Genomic DNA, 7,768 nt, shown 5'->3' on the forward strand with positions numbered 1-7,768 from the left:
GACATTGCGCGGCTCAGCTATAGGCCCCTTGGGACCTGCTGGGCTCTAGGCATTTAGTAATATAACACTTTTCAGCATTCTAATTAATACCTCTCACCTATGTAAAACTCCTTAACACATGGGTTATGCTTCTTTCTTATTAACACTTACTAATACTCTATACCAGGCATTCCCAACCACGGTCCTCAAGGCACACCAACAGTGCAGGTTTTAGTGATATCCAGGCTCCAGCACAGATGGTTAAATCAAAATAACTAAGGTACTAATTAAGTCACCTGTGTTCAAGCCTGGATATCACTAAAACCTGCACTGTTGGTGTGCCTTGAGGACCGCGGTTGGGAATGCCTGCTCTATACAATGACTTGTGTGATGCCTTGGGGTGGCTGGCCTTTGCTGTCTTGTTAGGATCCTGGGCCCCAGGACATGAACATTAGTGTTAGGGACGCACCAGATTATGTCACCTGGATGCTGGTTGGTGCCCATATTTGTTGGCGAAAAAGTATGCCAAGCAACTTAATTTTGATTTATGTTAGATTGCAGAGTTCATGTGCATTATTTTTTTTCTTTCTGTGTGGAACTACAGTTCTCAGCATGATAGCCCTTTTCATTATTTTTGTAATTAGGATGTGCAGTTCAAGCCCCCCATATATTTGCCCCCCATATATTAAATGCTTATATAACTTAAGCAGATTTAAAAGTGTGTTTTTACAGAAAAGTGTGTTTCACAAGAAAAGAGTAGGGGCCTAATTCAGCATGATTTATAGTTTTGCGAGAAATCTCTAGCATGTGGAGGGACCCCAGCACAGGGCAAGGCTGCCCCGCATGCTGAATTCTCCCCCCGTGCTGAAATGTGAGCGCATCACTAAATAGCAATGTGCTTGCTTCTTGCGGGTTGCCCCCTGCCTTCACAGCCTAGCTGTGAATGCAGTTGCTGGGCCGGAATGTAGTTATATGACTGGTGGTCAGGAGACCACCAGTCACAATACCGGCACCTACATCCCGGACCCTCACTATCCTGACAGTTGGCATGCCAACCAACGGGGACTAATCCCACTCATGGGTGTCCATGACATCCATAGAGTGGGAATAGAACCTGTGGTGAGCACAGCGAGCCTGCAAGGGGATTTTTTTCGCTCACCCTCCCCCTTCCCGCCAGGCATCTAAATGCTGGGATCCCACTGGCGGTATTGTGATCACCACCCCATGCTGGGACTTAAGGCGGGTACACACTGAAAGATATATCTGCCGATCAATTGATCGGCAGATATATCTATAGACGGATCGGACAGTGTGTTGAGCATACACACTGCCCGATCCATCGGGGATTGACGTCATGAACTGGGCGGGCGTGTACACACGCCTGCCCAGTTCAGCTGTCAATCACCGCCGGCCGCCGCAGCATATGTACGCCGTACACACACAGCGACGCGCCAATATATCGGTAGATATATTGGCTGTTGGCTGTGCTGTGGGGCCGACGTGATATGTCTGTGAACGACGGAGTTCACAGATGTATCGGCCGTATACACTGGCCAACGGACCCACGATATATCGGCTGTTCTCTTGAACGGCCGATATATCGCGGGTCCGTTGGCCAGTGTATACGGCCGATACATCTGTGAACTCCGTCGTTCACAGACGTATCGCGTCGGCCCCACAGCACAGCCGACAGCCAATATATCTACCGATATATCGCCCACTGTGTACAGGCCTTTAGACTGTGATTGCATGCAATCGCAGTTTAAGTCCTCACACATGCACGTAGCAGTGTGCGCACATGCGCAGAAATGCAGAAATCTCCAAACAGTGATTTGCGCACTTCATCATCTAGTGCTTAATTAAACCCAAAGATCGTTCTCTGGATTGTACATGACCAGACAGACACGTGTTTAAGGTGCAGATACTTCAATATTGGATTACCTTGTTGCTAATCCTGGTAAATAATTGTAAATTATAATATGCAACAGGGGAGATACACCAGGAGGGTTGAGGATCCAGGTAGACTAGAGGATTGGTCAAGAGTGTGGCAATCACAGTTTAATGTCAAAAAAGGCAAAATCATGCACTTGGTTTTCAAAAATCCAAAGGCTAAATATAGTATGAATGGCACTATAATGGAAACTACTGAGGAGGAAAGGGCTCTAGGAGTCACTATTTCAGGTGACTTAAAGTTAGGTAAGCAATGTAACAAAGCAATGAGGAAGACTAGTCAGTTTGCTTGGCTGCACTGGAAGAGGAATCAGCAGCAGAAAGAAAGAAGTAATAATGTCATTGTATAGGTCATTGGTACGGCCTCATCTAGAATACTGTGTTCAATTCTGGAGGCCATATCTTCAGAAGCATATTAATACATTAGAGAGTGTACAAAAAAGGGCAACTAAAATGGTTCATGGCATACGTCACAAAACATACCCAGAAAGACTAATCAATCTCAATATGTATAGTTTGGAGCAGGGAAGGGAAAGGGGGAACATGATAGAAACATTCAAATATATCAAGGGTTATAACAAAGTCCAAGAGGGAATCATTCTTCAAAAAAAGAGAAGCAATAGGACACAAGGACATGCACTGAGACTGGAGGGGGGGAGGTTCAGGGGAAATTTGAGGAAAAAATACTTTACAGAAAGGGTAGTGTACGAGTGGAATAGCCTCCCATCAAAGATGGAAAAAAATGAATATAGTGAAGGCGCGCAAAAAAATGTCTGCTGCTGATTTGATTCAATAATAAAATAACAATTTATTAAAATTTAAGCAAGCTTTAGTAGCAGTAAAAACACACATATAAACTGACATATATTGCACCCCCAACAGGAAAGCATAGGTGTTGATAAACCTCCACATGCAATTTAGCAAATTTCTATTAGTTCAGTTCTCCTAGTGCTGGACTGGTTAGTAGTTGCACATACAATAGCAGTTAGTAAGAATGAAAATGCTCAGTTCTTTTCTTAACAAGATAAAGTAAATGGTGAGCATTTGAATGTTGATTATAAGGAGCGCTCCTACTTGATTAAAATGCACGGTCCTGTATGCCTCCTAACTGCTCTTTATGGCTTGGATCCCAGTGCTGTTGGAAGGAGAGGAGGACTGTGTCTGCACACTGGGCAGCATGCTGTTTAGGCCTGCACAGGGAGCACACTTTGCAGTGACTTGTGGAGGGGAGGGGACGCTCGTAGAGATAGCGTCTCTCTACTTCCGGGTTCGGTGCTTCCAGGTTCCGGTAAGTGCTTTCCACCTGCGGTCCACCTGTTGTGCGTGTCAAAGATGGTAGAGGCTAAGACAGTAGAGCAATTTAAACATGCATGGGATAGACATAAGGATATCCTTACAAAGAAATAAGGATCAAATAAGGTTTGAGATAAAAATATGGTAAAAAAGGGGCAGGCTAGATGGGCCAAGTGGTTCTTATCTGCCGTCAAATTCAATGTTTTTAGTCATGCGGCTCCGACTCTATGGAACTCACTTCCCCGCACAGTGCGAGAGGCCCCAACTATAGAATCCTTCAATAGTAGACTCAAGACTTTTCTGTTTACTCAAGCATTTCCATAATGTCCCTTTTAGTATCTTCATGCTTCTGTATTTTATGAAAATGTACTTCATTATTTTCTGTACTATATTATGCTATGTATCTGTTAAGCACCTTGAGTCCTATTGGAGAAAGAGCGCTATATAAATAAAATTATTATTATTATTATTATTATTATTATTATTATTATGTTTCTATGTTTTTATGTTATGTTTACTACTGCTTATGCCTATAATTGAGGCAACACTACCCGTAACTATCTATTAGTATTCATGTATATTTTCTAGTTGCACCCTTTTTTCTGCCTGTGAAAATGCATATTCAGGAGTTATTCCAGAGAGCAGGGTATATATACGATGCCATTAGTAAGTTAACAACAGTCTCATTGTTGGGGCAAAGCCTGCAGTGTGCTCACAATCAAGACCATGCTGATTCCAAACCCCCGATCTAGTGGTGGGGCTCTCTAGGATGAAAGTCTGAATATTATGCTGCCCATTCAATTTCAGACCAAGCTAAGTTGAATCATTTTCTCAATAAACTGTATTTGTTGGTACTAGTTCCTCCTTGTGTGTCTCATTAATACCTGTATATCCAAAGAACCTATTTACACCAGGAACACTGCGGCTGTAACTACATTTTGGATTGAGAAGTCAATAAGGACCACAAACCTATGAGCCCTGATGTAAACCTAGACCTGAAAGTGGATTTGCACTGCGGAACAGTCATTTTCTCCATCACAAATAACCACTACCAATTTGATGCCGACTCATAAATCTGACCCTGGGTGGAGTGCTCCTAAAACACCTTTATTCTGCCATCAGTACCAATCTCTCATACACTAAACATTATGGGACACTGGGATTAATTTTAGATTTTTCTTTAAGAAGTGTAAACCGCATTGATTAGAATTCAGCTCTTAAAATATGCTGATTGTGCAATTAACTAACAAATGTTTTGGGAAACACTCTTATCCTCACTGGACTAACCAGGAAGAGAATTTCTAGTTATTGTTGCAAATAATATAATTTATTTCTTATTACTGGAATTAACTCCATCTTGGCTAATTTTTTTTAACAGTCACTTAATGATTTGTCCATTCACTCAGTTTTAATTCATCAGATTGGAATTATTATAGAAAAAATATTGATTGACTCCTCTCTTTTCAGAACCAGGTTCTATTGTGTTCTAATGAATAGAACACAGTCAATAAATAACATGCAAGGTTATTCAAATTCTTTAATTCTTTTAACAGTGTAGATGATGTGCATATCAATTTTATTAGCATTAAAAGCACAAATGCGGGGGCGTGGCCTGGATCTAGCTCTGTGCAGACGTGCAGTCTCAGAGCTCCTGCTGCCAGAGGCCTGTTTCATGTTATATAATTGGCCCCTGCGGCTCATATCGCCCAAATTTGATCTGCCCATGGCCCTGCTTGGTGTGCGGGTCTCGGGGAGGCTGGAGAGTGGTCCCCTGTAAATTTGGACGGCCGAGGCCTATCTCCCGCGCTGGGACCGGGACCTTGAGTTTGGGGCCTCCCCGGAAGTGAGCTCCAGGTGCGTGCCGGAGCCGGACCGGGATCCGTGGTGGTTCCCCCGCTGCATCTCACCTGCTCTGGATCTCCAGGACCAGCGGCGAGACCGGGGCTCCCTTGTCTGCCCTCCTGAGCCGCGGCTGCGGCCTGTTTGCTTCTGCCCTCTTCTCCCGGTGGCCATCCTCCTCGGCTGCTCCGTCCCGCTCCGGCGAGCGCCGGCCATGCTCCTGCACACTCCGGATCTACTGGATGTCCTCCCACGGCGGGGTAGTGCGGTCTGCTGCCTCCCTGGGAGCTCCGGCTGTTTGCGGCCTATATGAGAACCGGGAGCCGCGGCCTGGATTTGTGCCTCCTCCCCGCCGGAAGTGCCCTATCGGCGTGGAAGCCCGGGGCTGGCCTCTCCTCAGCCTGTTTGCACTCCTGGGTGGCCAATATCGGCTATCTGCTCCTCTCCTGCCTGCCGGTCCCTACACTCTGCCGCAGAGGTATCCCTGGAGGGAAGTGTGCCCCATCAGTCCAGCACTGTTTCCCTATCACCTAGGGCGCAGTGCTGCTGGATCCTAGCTGTGTGTCTGACCTCTCACCCCTCTCTCCCGGCTGGGAGCCTACCGTCTGGGTGCTGCAGGCTGGTGATGATCCTCTGCCTGGCCTTGTGTGACACCGATCTTCTGATGTAGTCCAGACCGCTGGTACGTCACCACCCTTGTTCTTTATGCTTACCTAACTCTCCGGCATATATTCTACGAGATCCTGAGCTTTTCTATCATCGCCGCCTCGCCTGCGGAATCACATTTCATCAGAATGCCTCCAAAAAAGGTAAAGGGGTGCTGCCTTCCAGAGTGTCTTTTCCATCTCAGAAATCGGCCCCTGCCGCCTCTTCTCTACGGAAGTCCCCAGTTGCCGCTTCTGCACAATATACCCCCTGCAGCCCTGCCTCTATGCCGGGGTTTGACCTTGACTTGGATGCCCCTCTCACGGTCAAAACTCTGTATCAGGCCCTCTCAGCGTTTAAATCTGAGCTGACTCAGGATATCACAGCCGCTGTTCGGGAGGTTAAGACGGAATTGCACGCTATAGGAGAATGTACAGACCATCTGGAACAGAAAGTAGAGGAACTGGTCTCGTCTCATAATTGTCACGAACCGGTCTCTCACCTTTGCGGGTTCTGGGGTTCATCCATTGCCAGTGCGGTTGCTCGCGGTGCTGTGCGCCCGTGTGGGGACACGGCGTGATCAATGGCACAGGTAATGCAGAGTCTGGGAACTGTGAGTGCAGGGACCAAATGGCCTAAGGCACTGCGGTGTGTCTGCTGTATAGGAGGTGGCCATGTTGGAGACCAAATAGCTAATACTGAGCACTTGTGAAAACACCTGTGGGCAGGTGTAAGCCAATCCCGTGCTTGTGCTGCCTTTAAGTAGGCTGGGATTATGTCACTCTGGGCCAGTGCTTTGTTGTATCAAAGCTGTGCTCTAGCTCTGAACTCTCTCCGTGTATTCCTGTGTGATTCCCGTGGTCCAGATATCGCCTCCGTTCCCAGAGGTCCGTTTTGCAGCCTTCACTGCCAAAGATCTACCGGCTCTCCATTGTGCTATCAGTCAATTGCACACCTATTGGAAATACTTGGATTCCCAGTGTCCTGCATGAGGTTACCCTGTCTGTCTGCCTATCATACAAAGTCTGGAGGATTCCAATTCCCTCAGCTGTTCGTTTGTTCAACTCTGCATTTAACCCATTCATCACCTTGCCATCTACTACAGTTTCACAGTGATCTCCGGAACCCGCAAGTAACCCAATTCAGTACTTTTTCTATGTTGTCATTACAAGGATAATTCTTCACAGTCTCTCAGTTAACTCTTAAAACTCCATTGCAAATTCTTACAGTTAATTCTCCATGTCTGCATTAACCAGTTAAACACAATTTGCAATTCAGCATCAAAGCCTGTTTATATTTGGACAATTCAACATTTATTCTTCAGCTTGTTTTTGCATATGTTTCCATGAACATTTCTTTTATTTATTTCTGAGTTTTCTCTTGCATATTATTTCTGTCATTCCTGCAATACTTCAGTATAATGATGATTAACAACTAGTCATTTAACTCCTTACCGAATTGTTACTTTAATAAATATATGAAACGGAACTTCCTTCGTCCTCCCTGTTTTCTTCATACCCCAGCACCTACACCTGAGGTTGGTTCCAGGTTAACGGATTCACAAAAACACCCGGACCTGACAGTAAGCACTGGCCACATGGATCCGTCAAGTGACCAATTCGCAGGAGGCGGTGCTACGTCAAATATCCTTTCCCGTCTGGGAAACCAGGAGTCTATACAGACACAAATAGTGCAGTTTATGCAAACTATGGCAGACCGTTTAGAGACTCTTCATACAGCAATTAAAACGTCTCAAGTCCAGATTCCAACTCCGGTTGTCCCAGTTACCACTACAGCTTCTCCTGTGATGCTGCCTACGTCCCGCTTGCAGTTACCCTCTCCGAGTAAGTTTGACGGAACTCCAAAACTTTGCAGGGGATTCCTGAATCAATGCGAGATCCAGTTCGAACTGATGTCCGCCAGTTTCCCATCAGCTCGTTCTAAGGTCGCATATATTATTGCCCTCCTCTCCGGTCAGGCTCTGGAGTGGGCATCACCATTATGGGAGAGAGGTGATCCTATCCTCTCTAATTACAAAGAGTTTGTATCTTCTTTCCGGAGA

Source organism: Pseudophryne corroboree, chromosome 1 (genome assembly GCF_028390025.1).
Source record: "Pseudophryne corroboree isolate aPseCor3 chromosome 1, aPseCor3.hap2, whole genome shotgun sequence".
NCBI classification, from domain to species: domain Eukaryota; kingdom Metazoa; phylum Chordata; class Amphibia; order Anura; family Myobatrachidae; genus Pseudophryne; species Pseudophryne corroboree.